The following is a 13072-nucleotide window of genomic DNA, read 5'->3' on the forward strand; positions in this document are numbered from 1 at the left end:
TGGGTTGGGTTGAGGAATCTGTATTCTTTTTTAAACTTTCACAGGGAATTCTGTTCTGCCAGCCTTAGGAATCCCTAGATTATATTATCAGGTAATTATCAGGCTTTGAAATGCTGGAATTGGGGACGGCGTGCCCCAGTAGGAAACAGTTGACAAAACTGGGTCATGTGTTCATCTACTTTCAAAGCACTTTATATGAAAGAGTAAATAAATGAATTCACCCAAGAATGAATGTTTGGGGGGAGGGTTGTCTCAGAAATTGTGCTAGGCACATCCTCTGACATTAATTTGGTTAATCTTCGCCACAGCCCTGTGAAAGAGAGAAGCAGCCCCATGTTGAAGTCATGGAAACTGCAGCCCAGAGAAGCTAGGTCACTCACCCAGGTCACCCTGCTGGCTAAGGGGCAGCTCCTCGGCCTCTCTCTCCTGCCTGGGCCTCTCCCCAACTCTGGGGGATGGATGGGGTGTCGGAGAGTGCACAGAAGCCAGCCTGTGTTCCATTAGGGCGCTCCTGGCCGCCTGGGGGAATCACTGGCTCTGCAAAATCCTTCGAAATACTTTCTTCCATCTGGTTAAAGCTCAGATTGCTTTCCCTCCTCCTCCTTCCGGGCTGTGAGTAATGGCTACTCTGACAGCATTCCTCTTATTTTGAGAAGCTGTGAAGAAACAAAGGCCGAGGACTCACTTGAGCCACTGGAAGGCAAAGTCTGTCTTGACATTTTTGGAAACGTCATCCTCCTTGGGTTACGAAATCCTTGGCTCAGCAGTTGGGGAGAGGCAGGGGGATAGCTCAGAGTGGGGCTGCTGTCTCAGGAAAGCCATTCTGGGGAGTGGGAAGGTGGCGGGGGAAGCTGCTGTCTACTACCCACTGCCCTCTGCCTGACTTCGCTTCTGATGGGCCCCTCCAAGGTTTGCAGGGGAAAGAAAAAGAGAAAATGCCAGCCTCTCCCATGGGGGTGGCCATTTCCCCCAGATTCTTTATAACGAGAACATCCAGCTTTGGGCTTCCCTGAGATTTAGGAACCAGTTCTAGAACCATTCTCCTCCTCCTGTTGGCCTGTGCCAAGCACCAGAGATACAAAGACAAGTAAAAGGCAAGCCCTACCCTTGGGGGCTTGCAGCCCCCTTTCTCTCCTTACTCTCTTAGCTCTTCACTCTCCATTCCCCCTTCTCTCTTCTTCCCTATGCTCCATTTCACTTTCCATTTCTCTTAACTGGCTTTTCCTATTGGGTTGGTCAAGAAGGTGATTTGGATTTGTCCAAGCGGGGAAAAACCCAAACAAAACTTTCTGGCTAACCCAATACATTCTCTCTCTCGTTGTCTCTCTGCATTATTGGGTCAGGATGATTCCTCACAGCTAAACTAGGAAGAAATATTTTGAGAGAGAATGTGGAATGGATTCATGAACTCCACAGAGCATGAGAGCAACCTTGTAAAGATGGTCTTCTATCAGTAAGAAGCTTTTGCCATTGGCTGTGTGTCTAAGTGTTGCTGCCGTGTAGAAAGGAAACTGTTGAAAGAAAAGAATAAACACCTGCAAGAGTCTGAAATCCAGAAGAGCCCTTGATTCTTCATGAAATAGTCAGGGAAAGTTAGAAGAAGGTATTCTATCTACGTCTGGAGAAAACAAGGGTTAGGTTAGTGACAGATCACAGTTAAGATTAGTGAGGAAAAAGCACATAGGGCATGTTGATTTGTTTTTCTAATTGCATATAACTTTAAATCACGTTTACTCCACTTTGTGGTTTTCAGTAAGGAATTTAGCGTCTCACATTTTATAGCTTAGCCAAATGAAAGCAGATGTGGGCCTTAGTGACATCCAAGGGAAACAGATGATTGGAGAGGAGGCCTTGCTCCCCCTGGTGTCGGCTCTGGTGACTGCAGATAAAGTGCCAAGGAGTGATGGAATACCAGTCCCGAAAATTCAAGCTTATGAGATTATAGAAAGCCATTCTCAAGACGGAGTGAATCTCAACATCAGTGTCTCTTCAGCTCAAGGGAGGGGCACCCCTTTCCTTTCCTGTGCTGGTGTTAGGAAGGACTTTGGAGTCACAAAACGGACAACAGCACTGTAGTCAGAGAAGGGAGGGAGGTGCAAGAGCCCGCAGGCTGCTGGTGGGGCAGGGGTAGGGGATGGAGGCTGGAAAAGATGCTGAGCTAGCAAATCCCTCTGGCTTCCCTGAACTGCCCAAATTAGATTTATTTTCTTTCTTAGAGGTTAGAAACCAGGAGACTTTCCTTTCAATGTTTCCACTATTGAGATTGTGCCTCGTACCCCCAGAGCACGTAGATGTTGGCGCCCTGCCTTGCCAGGATCAGCACTGTGGTCATTCTATGGCCCTGAGGACCAGCCTTGGCTCTGTCTCTGGCTGACCAGGTTGTGAGTGTGTCAGAGGTGACCTAGGCTCTTGCTGACATACTCTTCAAGTCTGCAACTTGCCTGTGTTGTTTCGGTATTTTTTTTTAAGAGTTAGAGAGGAAGCTAACATAGAAGAGAAAAATCTGGAGATGCAGGGCCACTTGCAGGCTGCATCTTACAGGCTCTCTACATTCTGGGCTGACGGGCTTTCTTTAGCTGCTCTCAATGCTGCTTTGTATTTCTGAGCACTTGAAGGAGCCCACAGCTCCGTGAGGATAAACGTCTGTATGACCGTCCAGCCTTCTGTGGCTCACGCTCTGCTTGTCCATGTGCCGCCCGACTGCCAGGGTCTGCTGGTGGCTTGGCCCCGGGCCCCTGGCCAGCATGTCCCCAGTGACTACAGACTCTCTCTTTCTCCCTCTCTCTCGTGTGTTAGGTAGTTTCATCGTATCCTGGGCTTTGCTTCTGTAGTGATTTATTGTTAACCAGCATGAGTCATGGTGCCGGGTTTTATTTGTTCCAAGAGAAAATAGCAGAGGGCATGTATGCGCTGTGGTATTGGGAACCCACTCTGGGGGCCTGAGCCAGGAAAAGAGCTTAGGATGTTCCTTAGTGAGATTTCCACAGCAACAACAGCTGAGGCTGCCCCAGGCCTGACAATTGGCACTGTCAGGGAGGAGGGGCGACTTGGATAAAATCTATCATTCTGCCACCAAAAGCAGCCTCGGGGGCCCTTTTCCTGGAAACCTCTCCTGGACACCATATCCTTTCTTGGGAAATAGGCTAGCAAAGGGAACTAACTTATCCAGCATCTGCCCATGGCAGACACGTCACACACCATCTCCTATTTTTTCCTCAAAGAAATCTTAGGGGTGTGCAGCATCATGTCCGTTTTACAGATGAAGAAACTGTGTCCACTAGGTGGATGTAACATCCTCAAGTTCCCACAGATTGAAAAATGGATGAGCCCATTAGTTCTGAAGCCTATACTTTTCCTGCAGTTAGGGGCCACCTTGGGCTTCCTAGGTGGGTCAGTGGTAAAGGATCCGCCTGACAATTCAGGAGACTTGGGCTCAATCCCTAGGTCAGGGATATCCCTTGGAGAAGGAAATGGCAACTCACTCCAGTATTCTTACTTGGGAAATCCCATGGACAGAGGAGCCTGGCAGGCTACAGTCTATGGAGTCTCAAAAGAGTTGGACACAACTTAGTGACTAAACAACAGGAGCCACCCTAATGTGCGTTCACACAGCCGCTGAGGCAGATCTCAGCCCCTTTTGGGATGCTGCTATAAACCCTGCGGAAAAGGTCCACAGATGAGAGGTTGGGAAATCTGGGGGTTGAAGAGGAGGGAATGATACAAGGGCATCCCCATCAGGCCTAGGCTTGGTAGTCAATTTTTTTTTAACTTTAAACTTTTTATTCTGTATTGGGGTATAGCTGATTAACAATGTAGTGGTAGTTTCAAGTGACCAGCAAAGGGATTCGGTCATACTTATACATGTATCCATTCTCCCCCAAACCTCGTTGCCCAGTTTTTGTGGATTTATTCCTCATGGATTTCCTTTACAGTCAAGCCCGAATTCTACCATCAGTGGGTTTTAGACATGAAAGATCTTAGTGAAAATGCAAATGTGTTATCTGGGAAGGTCAGTACATACAGCTTGGTAGAAGAATTAATGCCCTACCTGTATTAGAATTTGGTTTATGTAGCTATTACCTGGGGCTTTCAAGGTGTTAGTGGTAAAGAATCTGCCTGCCAATGCAGGAGACATAAGAGACGACATTTCGATCCCAGGGTTGGGAAGATCCCTGGGAGGAGGGCACGGCAACCCACTCCAGTATTCTTGCCTGGAGAATCTCATGGACAGAGGAGCCTGGTGGGCTGCAGTCCACGGGGTCACACAGAGTTGGACATGACTGAAGCGACTTAACATGCATGTAAGTGAGCTATTACCTAGTGATCTTGAGACAAGGGATGAGGACGGTGGGTCCGCTGACACACTGGCACTTTTCACCTGCACGCCAGGTGGAGATACAACAGGGAGTAGGAGCAACGTGGACTGGCTGTTGGGAGAGCTGAGTTCCAAGGGTGACCTTGATGTAGGCCTTTCTAGCTCCGGGCCTGTTTCCTTGCTTCATAAAATAAGGGATTGTGCTGTGCTCAGTCACTCAGTCATGTCTGACTCTTTTGTGACTCCGTGGACTGTAGCCCGCCAGGCTCCTCTGTCCAGGGGATTTTCCAGGCAAGAATACTGGAGTGGGTTGCTATTTCCTTCTCCAGGGGATCTTCCCAACCCAGGGATTGAACCCAGGACTCCTGCATTGCAGGCGGATTCTTTACTTTCTGAGCCACCAGGGAAGCCCAAAGAGGGATTGGGGCTAAATATTTTCTAAGACTTCGCTAGTCAGGGGAGCAGTCCTGAAGGTCAAGCCCCACCCCCATGTTCACTGAGTGTCCACCTGCGCCTCCTGGGCCTGCCCCCAGTCACCCTGTCCTTCCCAACCCACCTCTGCCTCTGAGAATTAGGGTCTGCTGGAGACCTGAGCGACGGTGAGATACCCGAGACTGCAGTGTCATTCTCCAAGACTCAGTGTGTCTCGCTTCCTTCTCAGTCTCCCCTCTACCAGTCAACCCTAAAGGAAACCAATCCTGAATATTTATTAGAAGGACTGACGCTGAAGCTAAAGCTCCAATACTTTGGCCACCTGACTCGAAGAGCTGACTCTTTGGAAAGGACCCTGATACTGGGAAAGACTGATGGATTGAGGAGAAGAGGGGTGACAGAGGATGAGATGGTTGGATGGCATCAGGGACTCAATGGACATGAGTCTGAGCAAACTCCAGGAGATAGTGAAGGACAGGGAAGCCTGACGTGCTGCATTTCATGGGGTCGCAAAACGTTGAACGTGACTGAACAACAACGAAATGCATGATGTGGAACCTGGAAAAATGGCACCGATGAACCTATTTGCAGGGCAGGAATAGAGACGCAGACACAGAGAACGGACATGCAGACACAGGAGAGAAGGGGGAGGAAAGGGAGGGTGGGGCACAGTGGGAAAGTGGCTTTGACTGATGCAAACTGCCATGTGTAAAATAGCTCGTGGGAAGCTGCTGCACAGCGCAGGCAGCTCAGCTCTGTGCTCCGTGACGACCTAGAGGGGAGAGATGGCGGGGGTAGGAGGGAGGCTCAAGAGAGAGGGGATATACACATGTGTATAGCTGATTCAGTTGTACACCAGAGGCTAACCCAACATTGTAAAGCAATTATCCTCCAATTAAAAAGAATGGAAAAAAACGAAGAACCCCCGTGGCACTCTCCTCACTCTCCCTGCCTCTGGTCTACTGCTCTGATGTCCACACTTCCTCCTCCAGCCACGTGGCGCAGGGTCCTTTCTCTAAACATGGCCTTTTCTGTTTCACCCCTGTCCTCTTACCCCCGAGGTTCCTTGCGTCTGTTACACTCTGCTCATGCCTGTCTGTTCTATACACAGAAATCCTACCCATCTGCAAGGACCCTCCTCCACAACCCTCTCCTGATCTCCTCCCCAACCTGGTCCTGCTGAATTAGACATTCACTCTCCCTCCCATGGGCTCCTGGGGTCCTTTCTGTGTGCCCTCTCTTGGGATTTATCATCCAGGATTGGTATTCTGCAGCCATACGGCCTCTCTTTCTGACTGGCCTCAGCATTGTTATGTGACTCTGCCAGTGCTGGGTCTTGGGACATCACAGTCTTGGCTCTTAAGGGGCCAGCAGTGTAGCTGGGACACCACTACATGATTCCCCGTCAGTATCTGAACTGGGGCTGCTGCTGCTCTGTGCTGCTTTGGGCCCGACGAGATCTAGGCTCCAGATATAACTCAGACTTATTGTGTTATCTCTCTTGCAGTGTCAGTTGCCGCATCTGTAAAATGGGAACAAGCTCATTTCTCTTTCAAGTTGCTCATGTCCCTGAACCTGTAGCCCAGGGAACTCACATGCCCTCTTGTTATTAAAGCCCACTGAGTTCAGAAGGGATCCCCTTTTAGAACCTAAGAAGGCAATGGCAAGCCACTCCAGTACTCTTGCCTAGAAAATCCCATGGATGGAGGACCCTGGTAGGCTGCAGTCCATGGGGTCGTTAAGGGTCGGACACGACTGAGCGACTTCACTTTCACTTTTTCACTTTCACACATTGGAGAAGGAAATGGCAACCCACTCCAGTGTTCTTGCCTGGAGAATCCCAGGGATGGGGGAGCCTGGTGGGCTTCCGTCTATGGGGTCACACAGAGTCGGACACGACTGAAGTGACTTAGCAGCAGCAGGCTATCAGGTTCCTGCTTCCTATTGCCCTCAAGGGGAGGAGGCGAAATGCGCTGCCTCGCTGAGAGCTGAGACTTTGCTCTTCAGGGTAAAAGCTTCACTGACAAATTGGAAATTCGTGGGGCCCAGCTCTGTTTCTTCTCAGCACCAGGAGGCTTCCTGCTCCAGTGGACCAAAGGCTCGGAGAGGCCCTCTGCAAACCCTACACCGGAGTTTCTGGGACATCAAATGGTCTTGAAAACCAACCGGCTTAATGATTTCAATGTACATATATTAGAGTCATGCGGATTAAATTTCTCTGAAAATACACAAGGGCTTAAAGAGGAGAGGCAGAGAATACTCAGCCCGAGAGGAATTTGTTTTCTCTTTTTCTTTTCGTGTGCCTGTGAGTGTTGTTATTGTTGCTAAAACCGAGGCATGTGGAAAACTGTTCAAGATGTGTGAGGCACTGGTTTACAGTTAGTTCTGCCGAGTTGGGGTTTGCGATGGGAATGTAGGGGCAGGAGATGAAAGGTTAAGAGGATAGAGTGGCAGCCCCACTAGGTCTGGCCCTTTGTCTTCTTAACATTTACATCAGGGTCTGGTGCCCTTGACGTTCAAGGAGGCTCACAGCCTGATAAATGGGGCCAGACCTCATTGGTACCTGTGGTCAGAGGCGACTAGTGAGTCCATCTCTGGGGCTGGTAGTGTTGGGACCTGGATTTCTGGGCAGGGGTTGGAGGGAGATGTCATTTTCCAGTGGCATCTCCCTGCGCTCAGTGGAGATGGTGATCTTCAGTTTCCCAGGGAGTTCTTTAAAACAGATTCTCTGGCCCCACTGCAGGCTCAGGAGATGCAGACTGAGGTATGACAGCTCCACCTTAAGGGCCAGAAGCTGGGTCCACATCTGGGACACAGAAGAGCCTGGGTCAGAGAGAGTCTCTTGACCAAGTCACCAGGGGCCTGATTTTAGATCTGGCTGTTTTCTGGGTGCGAGAAACCCCATCCTCCACTTCCTGCTTTGCTGATCACAAAATGCATTCTTTGGCTGGGATTTTTTTATCTTTCCTAGAACCCTGAGCGGAGAAGGCAATGGCAAGCCACTCCACTACTCTTGCCTAGAAAATCCCATGGATGGAGGAGCCTGGTAGGCTGCAGTCCGTGGGGTCGCTAAGGGTCAGACACGATTGAGCTATTTCACTTTCACTTTTCACTTTCACACATTGGAGAAGGAAATGGCAACCCACTCCAGTGTTCTTGCCTGGAGAATCCCAGGGATGGGGGAGCCTGGTGGGCTGCCGTCTATGGGGTCGCACAGAGTCGGACACGACTGAAGCGACTTAGCAGCAGCAGCACCCTGAGATAGGTTCTTTCATACGTACTTTGTGCGAGAGCGAACAGAGGTGTTTGGTAAGAGAAGGAGGCTGAGAGAGCTTCTCGCAAGGTCTCCGTCCAAGTGGCAGTCTTTGGACTTCAGCCCCCTGCTCCTGTCCTTCCTTTGAGGTGTCTCCTGGCATGAACGTCAAACAGCAGGCACCACTGAAGTCTGCCAGCTGGCGTCCCACAAATGACACCAATATTGACCTCTCTTTTCCCATTATCAGGGCTTCCCTGGTAGCTCAGCTGGTAAAGAATCCACCAGAAATGCAGGAGACCTCGGTTGGACTCCTGGGTCAGGAAGATCCTCTGGAGAAGGGATGGGCTCCACTCCAGTGTTCTGGCCTGGAGAATCCCATAGACATCAAACAACAGACACTAACTACTGGGGCCATCCCTGTGCATATCTGCTGGCCAGTGTCCCACAAAGGACAACAACACTGACCTCTCTTTTCCCATTATTAACATCCACAGGGCCTCACATCTGGATAAAACTCTTGGAATGCTGCCTACAGGATGAGAAAAATGGGGGTCAGGGGAGAAAGAGAGGGGAAGCAACCGAGTAGGATATGCAGTGGGGTCCACGCAAGTGAGAACAGGGATTCCTAAAAGGCTCTGTGTGCTCCTGTCTGTTCTGCAGGAGGTGCGGCTCCCTGGGTCTCGAAGGCCTCTCTGTGTCTCAGTTCAGTTGTGGCAGAAAACACGCTCGGGTCCAGCGGCTGCAGTGCCACTCTCTTCCAGAATGCTTCCGGCTGCACTCAGACCAGCAAGAGCGACCTCGCGTCAAATCTGTCATGCCATTCTGCTCATCTGAGCCCAACTGCCAAGACCTCATCCAGTGTTCCTCTTCTATGAAACCCTCCCAAAGACTTCAGCCACAGAGATTTCTCCTTTCAAACTCTGGCTGAATTTCTGCTGTGAGCAAGACATCTGGCTGGCTGCTTGCAGGCACAGGGAGATGAGACTAGCATTCAACAAGTGAGGGGAGCCATGGGCCTAAGCGACTCCAACCCAAGGTGGAAAGTGATTTGGGCCATCAGAGAGGGCTTGGGCAGGGTAAAGCCATTTTAGGCTAGGAGAAGGATCCAGAAAGCCTTCATGGAGAAAGTGGTCTTACAAAGATGAACATAATTAACACCAGGCTGTATTTTGTCTTGCATTGTTTTTTAATTGTTTCAAGGATTTTAGTGTCAATTCTTCAACTAGCCTGTGACTTATTTGAGAGTAAAACCAAGTCTTATTCATACCAATATTTTGCAGAGTCTAGTAAAACTTATTAACAGAAGCTTAATAAACAAATATTGGTCAAAACAAATTCCGTTTGAGAAAAGCCAGTTCCATTTAATATTTAACTCTTCATATCATGTCAAAGATATGGATGCTGTAATCACTTTCCTGTACAGTAGAAGTTAACAGTATATTTTATCAACTATACTTCAAAAAAATAAATGTTAAAAAAAAGAGTATAGATGATGTGCCTTTTATGTCTGGGTTGGCTGAGAGAGGTTCAAAGCATTAATTCAATCTTTCAAAGTATGTTCTTTTGAGCATCATACCCCTGATTTCTGTAAGACAATAAAGCAGACACTTACTATCCATCTGATAAATGTTATAAAAAGAAAATATATATTTCTATGGGTACAACTAATCTAGTGATGGGAAGGGATGGTCAGAGAAGGTTTCTCAGGGGAAGTGACATTTAAGTTGATTAAAGAATATGAAAGAGGACTTTGAATTCCAGCCATTAACAACTATGAAAGCTAGATAAAATATATGAAACAATTATATTCAGGCAGCAGCCAGCAGTCAATACAGAGCTCAATACTAGAATAAAGGGAAGCACAGGCAGTAAACTCACATTCGCTCAGCTTTCTCGACGAGGGTACTTTCCTGCTGTAGCTCAGGGAATGAGTCCAGACGGAGAGCAACAGACTTGCTGGGTGGAGAAAACAGGGGTTGGGATGGAGACTGAAAAAATGACCAGGATTTGGTGGGAACAGGTAGAAAGGAGACAGTCACAGGGAAAAAGGCCCTCAAACCCTGCTAACATTTTCCCTCAGGCTCCTTGGCTGATCCCTAAGCTGTGCATGTATGGTGTGAGACTCTGGAAAGTTTACCAGAGAAGTGGGACAGAGATTTTAGAGGCTTCCCAGTACTTGGGAGATGGGGTTCATGCCTAGTCAAAAATAAATTTTAATGAATGTTGTGGGCTTTCAGTTGAGATCCCCCCAAATTCATGCCCTAGGAGTAAAGACTGCACCTTAGGAGTAAGTGAAAGAAAGTGCTAATCGCTCAGTCGTGTCCAGCTCTTTGTGACCCCAAGGACTGTAGCCTGCCAGTCCCCTCTGTTCATGGAATTCTCCAGGCAAAAATTCTGGAGTAGGTAGCCATTCCCTTCCCCAGGGGATCTTCCCGACCCAGAAGTTGAAACTGGGTCTCCTGCATCGCTGTCAGACTCTTTACCGTCTGAACTATCAGGGAAGCACCCTAGGAGTAAGGGCAAAACCAGATGATACCTGCCCTAACCAAGGCCCAAACCAAGCTGTGGTAAATTCTAGGTGGTTTCACCAGTGTTCTAATCGCCTATCAGAACAAAATGTAGCATTACGTAACGGAGGGTAACACAATCTGTAGCTTCTACTGTGTACTAGTCACAATATTCTGCATAGAATTAAAAAATACACTAAGCAGGCAAAGAATCAGGAAAAAGTGACTGGTAACCATAAGGTAAAATAGTCACTAGAAACAGAGCCAGAGATGATCCAGATATTGGAGTTGGGCAAGAAGGTTTTCAAAATAACTGTTATTAACATGCTTTAAAAAATAGAGTAAAAGGTGGACAAATGGGAGAAAGATTTATTTTAATAGAATTAGAGTCTATAAAAAAATCAAACAGAAATTCAGGAATTACAAAATGAACCATATGTAGTTAAGAATACATTGGGTGTAAAAAATTTTTTTTAAAAAGAATACACTGGGTGCATTTAGTTGCACAATATACCTCATGAATATATGAGGTATACAATATACATAGAAACAAAGTTCCTGAGAATATGTCAATGAATAGAATCACATACACACGCACACACACACACACACACATGAATACATGGTGTCCAAGTAAAGTTTATCCCAGGAATAAAAATTGGGCTGAATATTTAAAAAATCAATCTATAGATATAATTAACATTATTAACAGAATAAAGAAGAACCACATAATATCTCAATCTTTGCAGAAAAAAAATCTGATAAAATTCCATAACTATTTATACACACACACACACATACAAATAAACCTCAGAAAACTAGTTATAGAAGAAAACCTCCTTAATTTGATGATATCTACAACAAACAAATGAATAAACTACAGTTAACATTTTATTTAATTATGAAATATAGTCTTCCCTTTAACAAGGGAAAGAAGAAAAGCACATTCAGTATCACAACTTCTATTCAACCTAGAACTGCACATCCTAGCTACTGCAATTAGTCAAGAAACAGAAATAAAAGAAATGAAGAAATAAAACTACAATTAATTCAGATGATCTGTTTGCATACATAAAAATATGTACGAATCTACAGACACACTATAGAAATAAATGAGTTTAGTAAAATTGCTGGATATAATGTAAATACACAAAAATCAATTTCATTTTACTATACTATCAAAAGACTGGAAAATGAAATAAAAGAATTCCAATTTTAAAAAAGAACAGTCCCAAACACATGCAAGAATTTTACACTGAAAATTTCAAAGCACTATTAAGAGGAGAAAATTTAAAAACTAAGTAAGTGAAGGGATATACATGTTCATAGATTGGAAGACTGAGTATTAGGAAGACTTCATTATTCTCCAGATTGATCTATAAATTCAACATAATCCCAATCAAAATGTCAGCAAGTTTGATGAGGGGAAATTGACAAACTGATTCTAAAATTCATAGGAAAACACAGAAGACCTGGTATAACCAAAACAATCTTGTCAAAGAGGAACAAATGTGAAGAATTCACATTACCTAACTTCAAGACTTTCTTTGAAGCTACAGTAACCAAGGCAGCTTTCTATTTTATAGATTAGAATAGAGGCTAGAAATAGACCCATACATATAGGGGTCACCTGATTTTCAACAAAGACGACACTACAATTCAGTGTGAAAATAGTCTTTTAACAAATGGTGCTGGATCAACTGGATATCCATATTTTAAATAAAAAAAACCACCTTTGACCTTTATCTCACATCTCACACAAAAATTTATTTGAGATGAACCACTGACTTAAATGAGAAAACAAAAACATCAAACTTCTGGAAGAAAAAAGAGGAAAGTATCTTCAAGATCTAGAGAAAAGCAAGCATTTCTTAAATGGGACACACAAGACACACTATAAAAAGACTGATAAATTAGATTTTATTAAAGAACTTCTGTTCATAAAAAGACACCATTAAGGAAATGAAAAGGCAAGCTACAGACAGGGAGAAATTCTTTGCAATGCTTTTCTCTGACAAAGGATTTGTATATAGAATATATATATATATATTTTAAGTTTTATAAATTATTAAGAAAAATACAACACAATTTTAAAAATGAGCAAAAGACTGAATCAGACACATCATAAAATAGGATACCAAAATGGTCAATAAATTCACAAAAAGTTACTCAACATTGTTAGTCATTAGAGAAATGCCAGTTAAACCCACCACAAGATACTACTGGGTTGGTACAAAAGTAATTGTGGTTTTACATTGTTGAACCTTACTGTTTGATATTAGAATACATTCTTAAATAAATGGGGGGTGTGTGAAAATGTCCTACAACTGATTTGTAGTGATGGCTGCACACCTTGGTAATTTCAGAAGAAATCACTGAACTGACACTTGAAATGAGTAAATCATATAACATGTAAAATATAATCCAACTAAGTTATATTAGAAATAGGAGGACTGCTCCCACCCCAGAGAGGTCCGTGGGCTCGCTCTGACCCTCTCCCCACACTTAGCCTTCTCTCACTTCCCTTTGCCCTATTGTGGCCTGTGTTTCAGCTTTCAGCAC

General features: G+C 45.5%; 1 protein-coding gene across 2 annotated transcripts in view; it reads right to left on the reverse strand.

Moving 5' to 3' along the window:
* The window catches only part of ITGA11 (integrin subunit alpha 11), a 129966-nt gene that overhangs the window by 80508 nt on the left and 36386 nt on the right, over positions 1 to 13072 (reverse strand). The gene's annotated exons all lie outside the window — the stretch shown is intronic.

The sequence above is a fragment of the Moschus berezovskii genome, chromosome 9 (assembly GCF_049115385.1).
Source record: "Moschus berezovskii isolate FMDL1 chromosome 9, NW_MosBer_1.0, whole genome shotgun sequence".
Classification (NCBI taxonomy): domain Eukaryota; kingdom Metazoa; phylum Chordata; class Mammalia; order Artiodactyla; family Moschidae; genus Moschus; species Moschus berezovskii.